The sequence below is a fragment of the Sciurus carolinensis genome, chromosome 8 (genome assembly GCF_902686445.1).
Source record: "Sciurus carolinensis chromosome 8, mSciCar1.2, whole genome shotgun sequence".
Taxonomy (NCBI): domain Eukaryota; kingdom Metazoa; phylum Chordata; class Mammalia; order Rodentia; family Sciuridae; genus Sciurus; species Sciurus carolinensis.
In genome coordinates this window covers 106,658,496-106,673,185 of record NC_062220.1, presented here as the reverse complement: position 1 = coordinate 106,673,185, position 14,690 = coordinate 106,658,496, and the positions used below count along the sequence as shown (strand labels likewise).

Below are 14,690 nucleotides of genomic sequence, written 5' to 3'. Positions count from 1 at the left end.
GAACTGGAAAGCCTAGACTATGGGACATTAAACTGTTCATCCAAGATCGGTCTGTGTTGATAAATAGGATAACCAGTCATTTAACCTCTATGGCTGACCCCATTTCTCTGGCACATAGAGCTCGCACTGCTATAATAACTACTGCCAATATACTGGTCCTTTAGGATGTGTTTTAGTCAGCTTTTTTGCTGCTATGTCTAAAAGGACCCAACCAGCGCAATTTAGAGGAGGAAAAGTTTATTTGAGGGTTCACAGTTTCAGAAGTCTTAGTCTATAGAAGGCCAGCTCTGTTCCTTGGGGCTCCAGGTAAGGCAGAACATCATGGCGGAAGAGTGTGGTAGAGGGAAGCAGCTCGCATAATTATCAGAAAGAAGAGAGAGAGAGACTCCACTCTCCAAATACAAAATATATACCCCATAGCCACACCCCAATGAGCCACTTTCCCTAGTCACACCCTACCGGACACCAGTTACTACTCAGTGAATCCCATCAGGGATAAATTCTCTGATTAGGTTAAGGCTATAACCCAATCATTTCTCCTCCAAACCTTCTTGCATCGTCTCACACATGAGCTTTTAGGGGACATCTCACATTCAAACCATAACATGATCTATCACATGAGGCTGAAACCACTAAACCAAGTTTTTCCACTAAGGTTAAGAATACTGCATCTATGCAGGACTAGGAAGCTTCCCACATGCTCACTCATGCCCACATAGCAAGCTCTTGGTAGTCAACTTTGGTGCCAATCCTGCACCGATGGTATGCCACTGCCTCTTCCACATGTGTTCTTTCAAAATCTTTCTAGCATGCTAAACTCAACACATTCACACCTGGTTCTCCTTACCTAGTACTCCTTGTGTGCAGATAAACAAGAGACCAAAACCACAGTACAAGCACATGGGGAGGGGGATACAGGGTAGGGAATACTTTAAAAACACAGATGTGCAGATTTTACCAGATGCCCTGAGGATCTTCCTCCTAGGTCTGCAGCAGAAGGCTACTTGACACCAACCTTAGGTCCCTTCACCCATCACCCCCATTCTTGGAATCCAAAGCACAGCTGGTTCTTTTGAACCCATGGTCCTAGAGGTGGGTGCAGGAAGTCCATAAACACAACCTGGCTGAAAACAAATGATGCAACAAAACCTACACCAACTGTCAGTTAAATTCATCTCACAACAAAGTTAAATTTAAGATTTTGTTTTGTTTCTTTTTTGAGAACAGAGAGAACAGACACTCAATGGAGAAAGGGGAGGGGGAGCAGCAGGCCCTGGGTTAGTGATCCCAACAGCATCTGGAGTGGAGAGACCTGCCTAGGACAGCAACGTGTACTGCCACATGACACAGGGAACAACTACTGCAGAGGATCACAGATCAGTTTCCTTGCCATGCAAAACTGCCATAGGTTCAAGTCATAAAAACCTTACAGATCATCATGAAGCAAGTTCCACTCATCCTCAGACTCTGTCAGCAACCTACAACCAAAGCATAAGCAACACCTCGCCCAGCTCAAAGGTGACAACCTCCTCTTCATCTTGTCAAAGGGATTGCTGTTCTTTCTTTCCTCAATGAGAAGTGGCTCCTTCGCTGGACCTGATACCTGCTTGATGTTCCCACTTTCTGTCTCTGTGGCTCCTTTCTACTGACATCGGGGTACACATGCTTGTGAAAACAATTCCCTCCAAATGGGCAGCTTCCACATCCATCATCAAAATACCTGCACCTTGCTTCTCATTACATCCTTGTATTTCTGAAGGAGTTTCTGCTTCTCTTCTTTGTCAACCACCCATTACTCACATGGAATGACAAAGTTAGATGTGATCCAGCATTCTGGATAGGACTTCTTGATCTTTCTCTCAAATTGCTTAGCACTCCTTCACTTATGAAAACACTTGAGACAGGAGGTGTGGCTGCAGTTGGAGAAGATCCAAAGCAGTGCTCATAGACCACCTCCATGCAGATCCCACACAGCACGTCCTTACCTCACTGCGTAGCCAAAGAAGCTCCACGTCCTTCTCATGGGCCTCAATGCAAGATTTGATGTGCTGTGACTTATGGGTCATTGGGTTGAAGGACCTGCAGCCCACACGTCACAGGAGTCTCTGGGACGATACACACAGTTCTCCCCATAGTTGCCCTCTCCCACTGCTGCATAGGGGTGGCACAGGGGCTGTAATACAAAGCTGCTCCCCTGTCTTTTCCTTTGCATCACAACCTAGCTTGTCAGTCTGAAAACTGCTCTCCCCACCCTTTCCGTTGCAGCCATTTCCCCGCCTCCCAACTACTTGTCAGTCTGTGAACATCCTAGCTAGCTATTGGTTCATCAGTCAGCTTGCAAGTATCCTTCTCCGTTATTGGTCCCCTGTTAGCCCGGTGGAATTCAACTGCTTAAGGATAGCTTCCCTGCCATCTTTTCTCATGCTTTCTCTCTCCTACTCACTTTCTTTCTCTCTCCTCCTCACTTTTCCACTCTCTCCAGCATGCGCCCTTTCTCTTTTCCTCTCATTTTCTCTCTTACCCTGTAGGGAGACACTTTATTTGCTTAATAAACTCCCTTATGTGATTCCCGTGTCCAGAGTGGTTTTCGTGGGTTTTCTTAAAAGGGCAAAACTGCTTCTTAGTTTTCACTGCAGTTTGCTCTTTCTCTGATTGTTCCTTTGTTACTGAGCCCTACAGGGGTGCTTATGTGCAGAAAGAGGCAGTGTGGTTAGAATAGGGTTACCCAGGAATAAACTCAATGGCATTCACTCAGTCCTCAGGACCTGTTCCTACCCTTGGATAGTTTGAATTTTTTACTCAGCTTCTCCTGTATTCATTTCAACAAGCAGTCCAACCATGGTTGAGAGACTTGAGGATGTGATGGTTTTGTAGTTTTTGAAACCTGTTTTGCAGGTTTTGAAGCCTGTTTCAATGGCTTGCTATGTTCATATCTGCAGTGGTCTTCATGAATATAGCACCCTAATTGAAAACACCTGCATGCCATATGGACACCAAGGGATAATGCGAGTACTGACACTTATATCCTTCTTTACAAACCCTATGCAAAAAAAAACTGCAGGTGACTTGCTTAGGCCAGCTGCCTTCACTGCCATTACTGCCCCCACCATACCCCACTGGGAGGATGGGGCAAAAACTGTGGGGATGTGGATGGGAATAGGGGAGGCTACTGCCACTTTCCTGGCTGCTCCTGGTATTTCCTCCTGCTCCTGGTATTGTAGCTATTGTTGCAAGCAAAAAACTTTTTATGAAATAACATATGGCAAGTCACTTATAAAGCAAAATTCTAACTATGTTTAAATATTTTCAATATTTTTATCAATCATCCTTTACAATGATTGTTTTTAATACATATGTACTCAGTGCTACCAATGTATTGGGAGAGAAATGTGCAAGTGAAGCAGACAAACTCTGCCCTCATGCAACATGTAGACTAGTAATGGAGATAAAAAACAGGTATATGAAGAGGTAAAGAGATGACTTCAAAATTTAAGTCTAAAAAGATAGTGTTTTTTTAAGTATCTTAACAGAAAATTCCAAATATAATATGTGTATACTCCTCCTTCCCAGACATGAAATGTGGTAATTTACTTCCCTTTGAATGCAGGCTGGACTTAGGAACTTATTTTCATAGAGTAAAGTGTGTGGGAATAAAAAGCAGTAACTTTATAGAGGAGAAAACTGGCAGCCATCTTAAAAACCAGGGGATCAAGGCTAAGGTCACCAGAGATGAGACCTGCGGATCTGGCTTTCAGAAAGTTGTGTTGCAAGAGTCCTGCACTGTGTGATGTTCTTTCTCCAGGTAAATAATCAGTCTACTTATGAGGAAACATTAGATAAATTCATATTTGAGAAGTATTTTGGAGGCAAGTTTGGCAAAACTTGGAGATGGGCTATATGTAGTAGACAGAGAGGTATGAGTGACCAAGTCTAACTCATTGGTTTCTAGATTAAGCGACTGGTTTTTGTTGGTTTTATTATTACTATAAATAAAATTGGTTTGAACTGTTCTGGTTTGGAAATTTGTAGTTGAAATACTCACATTGCATGCAGGATCATGAAGCACCATAAAGATACATCAATTTACTATGTCCAGGTGGTTGCTGCTAAAACAGAAGAGGTATTGAAATACATACAACCTCAAGAAGGAATGAAAGGTGCGTTTGGGTACAGGTAGAGAAGAACCAATAAGCAAAGGAGATGGGGAAGGAAATGTGGAGAAGTGAAAGAGAATCAGGAAAGAAGAAAACAAAGAAAACAGAGGCTTCTGGGAACAAGAGAATTGGCAAAGATGTTGAGCGTAGGTGAGAAGCGGAGTAAGAACAGTGATTCTCGAGGGTTTGCAGGGTGCAGGACAAGATGGCATTCATCAGGGCAATTTCAGGGAGTGGGAAGAAGCCACTCTGTCATGAAAGGGAGGTGAAAATAAATGTGGATGCAGGACCCAGCAACAACACTAAGGATAAAACGGAGGCTTGAAACAGAGTTGGGTGGGGATGAACCCCTGGTAGCTCTTACTGTGGTGGTGGCTTTTTTTTTTTCTTTTTTTTTTTTTTCTGCCTTGTTTCTGTTTATGAAATGAGATGTACAGGACATGCTTACAGTTGTTGAACATAACCCGTGACGAGAAGATATTCCCACAAACCTCACCGGGATCCTGATGGCATAGCAGTTTCTCACCATGTCAGGGAATTGTAATGACATATTAGCTGCTAACTCTTTATACCAATCAGGAAAAAAATGCTATACATATACAATTAAGAAAAAATACATTAATCAAATTTAATTATGTTTTCACTTATTTGATATATGATTATAGAACACTATGGTTGTTTCTGATTTAGAAAGAACTGGAATTAGTTGAGAAAATATATTTCTTCACAAGTTCAAATGCATTTTATTGGGGTGTATATTATGATGTCCCTTACAGCTAAAAGAAATACTCATAGGAATTGGTTATATTGACAAAGAAACTAATTTTTAAATTAGTCTTCAGAAAAAAAAAAAATGCCTGTTTTTAATGTTCATGGTCTTTAACAATATGTAGTCATCATTTTGATTTGTATTAGTTTTAGTTTTACATTTGTTACCATGAAACTATAATTTGGCAATTTATTGTACATGTTAATTTTCTTGATAGTTTTTTTTTCTTTATTTTCTTGGACTTTTATGCCTATTACCATTTTATTAAATTTTCGTTATACATATTTCTGTGAAAACTGCCCTAATATAGCTGAAAAGAGTGAAGATGTAAATAAATTAAGTAGTTAGAACTGGTAGGGACTCTTATAATCATGAAGTCATTTAAATATCTCTGATTCATATCCATTTTGATAAATCACTTGCAATTTACAATTGAATATGAAATAATTATAAATTATTTCAAAGAACAGAAAAATCTTAGTGGTGCAATTAATTTACAGTATTTATTTTTCTTAAAGATTTCACTTGGGGAAGGAATGAGCTCCTGATGGCATAGCAGTTTCTCACCATGTCAGGGAATTGTAATGACATATTAGCTGCTAACTCTTTATACCAATCAGGGAAAAAAATGCTATACATATACAATTAAGAAAAAATACATTAATCAAATTTAATTATGTTTTCACTTATTTGATATATGATTATAGAACACTATGGTTGTTTCTGATTTAGAAAGAACTGGAATTAGTTGAGAAAATATATTTCTTCCCTATGCAAAATTAATGTGTACCTTGTAATGGAAAATTTCAAAGTTATGATTGTTCTTGTGAAAATAAATGAGATAATGTACTAAAAATACCATTAGCTGACATCTAGTAACTACTTACTGTGTATCGGGAGTCAGGCTAGGTGATAAATGAGGGTTTTTATCTAATCTAATCCTCACAACCCTATCAGGTTAGTGCTGTTATTTCTATATCATCAGTGAGAAAATAATTATTCTGTTCAGATTTACAAAGCTAACACATTCTGAAAGTAAACTTGAAATCTGGCAGCCAAATGGAATACAAAAGTAAGTTTTCTACGAACTGAAAATACGTGGTCTGCCCCTTGTTCTTTATCTCCATTGATCCTGCCCTAAATGAGATTGTTCCATCATTATCATCTGGTCTATGGCTTTAACTTTTAAACCAGTCATCTTGGTTTAAATCTCCACTTGTACATCGGAGGTGACCAAAGCCAGGCCATCCTTATTCTACACACTGCTGAAATTTAACCCTCAGTTAGTCCCCAGTTACTCTAGTTGACATTGTACCTACTTCTTGTGGTAGCTCATGCCCTTCACCTTGTTCCTGACTCCCTTTGTATTCTGAAGTCCTGCTATGTAAATCCTCGAAAAGAGTTATTTACACTAGCAAACATTTTGATCTTCATCTCAATTGTCTTTTCAAATTGCACCTGTTAGACTACTTATACTTTCAGGCCCATTTTGAATGTAAGGAGACATCACAGGTCTTCTCTGGAAGTGTTTGTGTCTTCTTCCTCAACACCCCAATGGAGTTTATTCGTATCAATGTTTTGACTTTTCTAAAGCTGTAAGATCAAGATTAATAAAATGGTTTGTCTCATCTCCCCATCATCAGGACATGGATGCTGTTTTATCTCTATTTATAGTACTGAAGTTCAAAGCAGACTGCATTGATGTAAAACTCAATAAACACATTCAGAATGAATTTTGAAGGAAAGAAGTTGCAGGTAAAGAGGGTCTTGGAGAGCCAGGGATCAGACTGATTGAATTGGCTTTCAAACAGGAGTAAACAAATGCAAGAGCAGAAGTAAGTTTATATGGAGAACTGCAGTAAATGCAGGTAATGCATCGCCCCTTCTCCTTACTGCCGCCATGCACATGACTGCCTTCTCCCCTTTCTGTGCTTTTCTTCCTGAAATCTTGTGACCATGGGGACAGCTCAAGTCAAGCAGTCGGGAGGCTGGGAGTGCCTGCATACTAGTGCTCCAAGGAGTAACCCGGGACCAGTGAAAGATTAAGGCTCAGGCTCCTTGGCTTCCCAAGTTGAGTAACTGAGGATTGCTGAAGTCCCTGTGAGACCAGGACATTAATTAGCATGCTCATTTATGCACTGTGCCATGGACTTTCCTTTCTTTCCTGCCTCACTTCTCCATTATAAGGATCACCTCCTATGTAAATTATTGGACTTTAAACCCTTACTCCCTGATCAGTTTCTACGGGAGCCCAAACAGGTGCTTCATCAAATAGACCAAACTGTCAAACTAACTTGACATGGCATGCCAATCCATAAAGCTATGCATTTTTCTTAGGGTCAATGTATGAGATAAAAGCTCAAAGCTGATAGGCACAGAAAAAGCAAGATCAATAAGATCTGGAGGTCCCAGGAATGAGTTCGTTGCTTATAGTACTACCTTATTAAACCAAAGCAATACATCTGGTAAAGCACCATGTAAAAATGAACTGTGGTCCAGAGATCCTGAGGGCTTAGCCACTCATTCACAGGTTTTCTTAATAGCTGCCTATAGAACTTTCTAATACCATTACAACTATAAACACTAGGAAATTGTTGCTGATTAACTTAAAAGCAGGTAAATAGTTCAATTGGAAATTTCTTTATGACTATTTCTACAGCCATGAACCTACTAAATTCTGCCAAGTCAGTCAATCTCAGTAGGTTTAGTTTCCATATGTGATAGCTGGATACTGCTAGATGCTTAAAAATGTACCAAGAACCATTTTCTGCAACAAGTGTTCAAAAAATATTTGTTGAGATATATTGACTTCCTTATTTCTAAAGACTAAATGGCAATGTTTTTTATGAATGTCTTGGTCAGTGATAGCACTAGTTTTTAGAAATCATGGGTTTTGATACATGTATTCCTTCAGTGATTGCTTTTGTATTATTACAAACTCCAACTTGTATTTGCCGGGTTGTCCAGCTAGTTCTGAACAAAAAAACTTCTGCCTTTATTCAATCATATGAAGAAGTCTTTTCACGCATCACTGAAGCTTTGCAAGGTAGAAATCAGCAGGTGTTCACCCCATATCTAGTAATTGAGAGGACAGAAAAAATACGTAACCAATGTGAGGAAACTGTAATTGTGTAATATATTTCACATTTCCGAGTCATTGTTAGCACTAGAATTTTTCCTATCATCACTTGTTTTCTCATATATTGATATTAATAAATTTATTTGTAAATATTTTCCAAGCACTTCTGTCCGATACTGTTAAACATCATGAGAGAGAGAGAAAGAGAGAGAGAAAAATGAAATCAAAAGGACCTTCCCTTAAGGATCATATTGTTTATATAATATATTACATAAATAATTAAATAATATCAAGGGTTTTAAACAGAATTAGAAGTATTTGGAAATAGATAAAAATATTACAATTACTTTGTAATTGTTAGTTTGAGTGGTTACAGAAGATCTTGAAACTATCGTTTTAGTAGAGAAGTAAATGAAAGAATATAAAATAGTAATAGATTTAAGGTCCTGGACATGTCATATATAAAGGAGAAGGTTTACTAAACTCAAATGAAGCAACAGTGAATAGACATGTGTAAGTTTTAAGGGTGTTTTCTTTGTAGTGAGGCTATATACATAGAAATTTATAAATGCAATAGTAAATGAAAACTGATAGTTGATATGAGACATGGAAATACAATAGAGGAAAAGAAAATTTTCAACTTGAAAGAAGATGTCATGGAAAGCTTCATGAAACTGGAGGTGTGAAGAATCAAAGGTCAGTCTGGGTTTCAAGAGTGATAGGTTAGAGCAGGGTATTAGAGAATAAGCTCCAGTTAACAGGCTAAATAAAGTGCAGGACACAGAAGGTGAGCAATGATTCATTTTAGTTGGTGGGAAGGATAAATGAAAGATATAATACAGGAAGAACACTTCTATCTCTATTATTGTACTGTGAAATTCTCTGCAGCAAATGCCTTTGTTCACCTTGGCAGTAATAAAACCCAGAGGATAATTGATATTCAACAATTGTCAATTGATGAAAAGAATGACAGCTTCATGAAAAAATTAAACAGTAGACTTTAGATCTGTCTGTAGAATCCACTGGTTTTCACTTGAGTGACCTGGAATAGGTACTTTCTCTTCTCAGAATCTCAGCCTCTGTATAAAATGGCAATCTGCAATATGTATTATCATAAAAATGAGAGATTACACTCCATTTATGTATGATCTATCAAAATGTATAAATGCATTCTACTGTCATGTACAACTAATTAGAACAAATAAAATTGAAAAAATTGGAAAAAAAAAACGGGGGCTGGGGATATAGCTCAGTTGGGGGAGTGCTTGCCTCATCCAGCACCATGAAAAAAAAAAAAAAAAAAACCAAGCAACAAAAAATATGCCATTTTCTAAGGCAGACTCCCTGATCACTCCAGTGAGGGAAGGCAAAAGCAAGACATTTTCAGACATTGCAAGGTAGAAAAAGTTTCCTTTTACATACCTTTCAGAACCAATGTGGACACCTTCACATTGCATAACAACTGTAGGAAAATATCAGATTGCAGTATCCTCGATATCCATGTGCAAGGAAAGATAGAGCACGGATGTTCAAATAAACTGTTAACTGTAGAAAAACACATGCTATAATGTAAAAGCAAACTAACCTCAATATTTAAGCATTCTTTCTAGAATATAAAGCAACGTAAAAATTCTTATCTATGTCTATTTCTGAATGTACATCTGCATCTATATTTTCTAATTTTATAATTTTCTAACGGCCTACAAAAATTCTTATTTCACTTTTAAAAAGTTTAGTTTTTCTTCTATCATAAGATCAGAAGGAATTAAAGTGATAGTTCATGTATTGTGAGCACGTTAGACATGTGGAAGTTATTATTCATGGGATCAAGCCAATTAAACCAAGAAAAGACAGAGGGGAGAATTCTTTATCAGCCTCAAAACCTGAAGGGAGGTAGAGACTGTTGGGTGCCCAGTTACATGAAACCTAGCATAGAATTAAAATGAATTTACTTGTTTAATACTTTTGACAGATTCCTAGGTTCACTAGAGTTGAAGAAAGAAGGTTCTAATTGACACTTTTACTTAGAAGGTCAGAAATCATGCAATGTAAATTATTAACCTTAGCATTTGTGTGAAATATATTTGGGTATCAATCTCTCAAAGTATACTCGGTGATCTATCTGCCAGGGAGTCCCTTGCACTGACAAATAAAATACAGACAATTAAACATACTGTAACAGAATTCTTGACATAAGCCCCTGGGACTCTGAAAAGGTTCCCAGGTGATTCTTAGGTACACAGAAGTTAAAGAACAATAACCGTAGACATTTTATCAGTTAACATTTATGATTATTTCAATTTGTTTTGATTTTCTCTTGTAGATGTTGAAATCATAATAATCACATTTAAGCTACAATTTCCTACATTTTGATATGTCTTTGATATCTGCTCGTCTTTCCATTTTTCATCAAATAACTCATTTCAGTTAGGTTGCAGATAGCTCTTCAGGCTTCAGAATGTGGAAAGCTGAATTCTTCAGTGTAACACCTGGGTACGATTTAAAAAAATAGATTCTGACAGCAAAACAATATCACAGAAGTTCAACTATTTAGTTTAGTCTTGATTACAGAGAATTGCAGATCCCACTGATGCCATATGTTCCTAGCCTTTATTTAGAAAATATGCACATATTTGCTTAAACATTATGTACCCAACACCAATATCCTCATAGGACAGTCCATACCAAAATAGGGAATATTTGATAGTGAGGTAAAGGAAGTCACCAGTGTAAGAAACCCAAGAAAACCACGCCAGACAGGGGAAATCACATAAGAGGGTTTATTAAGTAAACAGAGTGTCTCCCTGCAGGGAAAGAGAGAAAATGAGAGGAAAAGAGAAAGGGTGTGCGGCAAGAGAGAATGTGAAAAGTGAGGAGGAGAAAGAAAGAAAGTGAGGAGGAGAGAGAAAGCAACAGAAAAGATGGTGGGGTAGCTACCCTTAAGCAGTTAAATTCTGCCGGGCTAACAGGGGACCAATAACAGAGAAGGATACTTGCAAGCTGACTGATGAACCAATAGCTAGCTAGGATGTTCACAGATTGACAAGTAATTGGGAGGCAGGGAAATGGCTGCAGCTGAAAGGGCGGGGAGAGCAGCCTTCAGACTGACAGCTAGGTTGTGATGCAGCGTAAAGGGCAGGGAAGCAGCTTTGTATTTCAACTAGAGTAGTAAAAGCTCCTCTTTTCCTCTGGGAGAAGAGGCTGGATTGCCATTCCATAGAACTTTGCAAATTTTAGAGAGCTTTGAAAATCCCCTAACAAAATCTACATTATGTAATTCTAATGTACTGTAGTGTGGATGACATGTTGAAAAGGGGGAGAAAAAGAGGGTCATTTTTCCAGGCGGCAGACGTGTGCCATATCAGTGTAGGCTTCTGCAGCGCACTCTGTAAAACGGACCTTCTTCACTCCAATTTAGAAGCAAACAGAAATATATACAACTAAAATAATAAAAAACAATCATTCAAAAAATGGTTATTCCAGGTGGAAATTGCAATTTTAAGCACATTTTGGATCAAAGGCAAAATGTAAAAATAATAGAAGAATTTCTTGAAAAAAATAAAAACTAGACATAAACACATTTTTGGCATTACATCTAATTTCTCAGAGGAAACTTCACAAAATGAAAACACTAAAATCAAATATTTTTAAAAATAAAAACTCAATATACAATTCAAATAATCTTTAAAACAAAAAGATGAACAAAGAGAACTAAGAGAAATCAAAAGAAGATTGAGATAAAAATGGAAATTAAAAAATTAGAAAATTTGGGATAAAAAATTTAAAACTCAAAATCCTGCCCTTGATCAGAACTATAGAGAAATCAGTATAATTGAAAAGCCACAAATAAGATTAATTTAAAAGATAAAGATTATCACGTGACAAAAGTACAAAAGGAGAAACAATTAGCAAAATAAACACAGAAGCCAGGTCCAGTGGCAAGGCCTGTAATCCCAGTGGCTTGGTAGGCTGAGGCAGGAGGATGGCAAGTTCAAAGCCAGCCTCAGCAAAAGCAAGGTGCTAAGCAACTCAGTGAGACCCTGTGTCTAAATAAAATACAAAATAGGTCAGGGTGTAACAGTGGTCCACTTTACCTTTTAAATATAGCTCTGAGGCTTATTTTTTAAAGGGAAAACTTTTCCTTTTTGCCTTCTCCCTCTCCCCTTCCCTAACCTGGGGGCAGGGAAGAAGATTATCCTGAGCTATCTGTGCTCCACAGGAAGAAGATATCTGCCAGAGGATCTAGGATGTGAATATCTCCCAAATTAACAAGTGAATGTTAACACACCAGCGGGGGCCCTGGGATACCCTGAAAAGTGGCCTTTAAAAAGTTCTTTTAAAAGTTTCTTGTTCCTCCTGATGGGGAGAATCAAAGTCTTTGGGACAGGAGTCCCTTGTGTTTCTCCTTTGCTAGCAAAACAATAAACCTTTTTTCTTTTTTCCCCTTTTTCTCAAAACCAAGTCCTCCTTATTGAATTGGCATTGGGAACAAGGACATAGCTTTCAGAAACAAGAGAAGGGTATTCAGAGGTTGAATGCCCCTGAGTTCAATCCCTGGTACCCCCCAGCTCACCCCCACTGCCAAAAACAAACAAAAACTACAGACTACCTTGCTTAACATCAAAACAAATAATTTGTTTAAGTCCAGGTGAGTCATATAATTTGGGGGGGAGTATTAGGTCCAAGCCTTAGTATCTATGCAGCCATTTTAAATTCTTACCATAAGTTGCTTTCCTGCCCTAGAGGGGTACTCACAGACACATGGCCCTTCCTATCTCTCATTAACCACCCCACCGGAACATACCCTTACTTGTCCCATTGAAGCCAGAATTGGGGACAGGCAATTAGTGTAAAAATAGGCGTCTGTGTCAAATGGAGGAAATGGAGGCCATGAAAGCCATCTGCCTCTGGAAGTTGGAGAGTGCCCCAGGGGGAGAATGGAATGTCAAGGATCTCAGGAACCCTTTGATTACCAAACTTACCTGTGCTTGTCGGGACTACAGGCAAGGAGTTGCTAATTATTACCCCCTGGGCCCTTCCTGGCTGAATCACTTTGGCCCTCCCCCTGCCCATCCACTTCTCACTTTTTGCATTTCACCTGCAAAACCTGGCTTGGTAGGCAGGAAGGAGAGATAAGTGGGGGAGAGAACTGGAGAACAAAAGAGACCTTAACCTATAAAAGATGTAGGGCATGCTCACTTCTTGGGACTTTAGAACAGCAGCCATGGCCCCATGCTCCCTCCCAGGAGAAGTCTTTAAATGAAACCTGCTTAATATGCTTGCCTTGGTTGGCTTCTCTGATGTTATACTTCAACACCTGAGGAAGCAGAACTTGTCACTGGTCAATGGCAGTATCACCGTTAGCCCATCATAAGTTCTTATGCAAGCAGCTCATAGGAGCTAATGCAACCTTACACAAGCTGTCCAAACTGTCCCATAAAATACCCCAGAGCTAAGTTTTTCCTGCCTCTCTCACTGTTCCCAAGTGATGGCCTTTGTCAGACCCCGACTGGCAAATAAAACTTTCTTTGCGTGAATCTCCTCGCCTGGTTTCTGCATTTCTCATCCACTTCACAGTTTCCTTTCATGGGGGACTGACTGTAATAGGCATAAGATATGTGAAGAGCCCACTGTCCTTAAAATAAAAGACAATGTCCAAACGCACAGCAATGGTGAGGGCCAGGAATTTACACTGGTATGTCTCCCCAAGTATGAAAGCTAAGATAATTTAGTTGGTCCTCAACTCTACTGAGATACCATTTCTCACCTAAAAGAAGAGAAAATGCAAACATTTGAGAATATTTGTGAAACTTTGACCCAATTCTATAATATAAAGCTGCTACCGCACCCTTTCTGCTGCAGCCATTTCCCTGCCTCCCAACTATTTGTCAGTCTGTGAACATCCTAACTAGCTATTGGTTCATCAGTCAGCCTGCAAGTATCCTTCTCCGTTATTGGTCCCCTGTTAGCCTAGCGGAATTCAACTGCTTAAGGGTAGCTACCCTGCCATCTTTTCTGTTGCTTTCTCTGTCCTACTCACTTTCTTTCTTTCTCCTCCTCGCTTTTCACACTCTCTCTTGCGCGCCCTTTCTCTTTTCCTCTCATTTTCTCTCTTATCCTTTAGGGAGACACTCTGTTTGCTTAATAAACCCTCTTATGTCAATTCCCGTGTCCGGCGTGGTTTTCTGGGTTCTTACAAACTCAAATACTGCAGACTAATCCAGTGGAAAAAGCAAACTGCAAACTGTATAGATTATTATTTTCCCATTAAAATGGGGAAAACAAATAAATGTAATCATTTGTTGATTTAAAAAGAACAAGACAGTGGAAGACTTAGTGAACATCTCCTAGAAATGTTCACCTACAGGACAATGGATGGACCCAAATACACAGAGTAGTGATGGGGAGGCGGAGTTGAATTGTGTCGAAGGAAGGTATAGTCAAACCCCAACTTCACTGGGCACAGTGGTGCATACCTCCAGGAACCTGGGAGGCTGGGGCAGGAGAAACACAAGTTCAAAGCCAGCCTCAGAAACTTAGCAAGACTTTAAGCAACGTAATGAGAATTCGTCTCAAAATAAAAAAAAAATAATAATAAAAAGGGTTGGGGATGTGGCTCATTGGTTAAGCACCCCAGAATTCAATCCCCAGTACCCAAAACCAACTAAACAAACAAACAAAAACACCT

General features: G+C 39.0%; 1 pseudogene; it reads right to left on the bottom strand.

Moving 5' to 3' along the window:
* Positions 1 to 1,792: 1,792 nt before the first annotated feature.
* LOC124991384 (E3 ubiquitin-protein ligase makorin-1-like) overlaps positions 1,793 to 14,690 on the bottom strand; it is a 176,528-nt pseudogene continuing 163,630 nt past the window's right edge.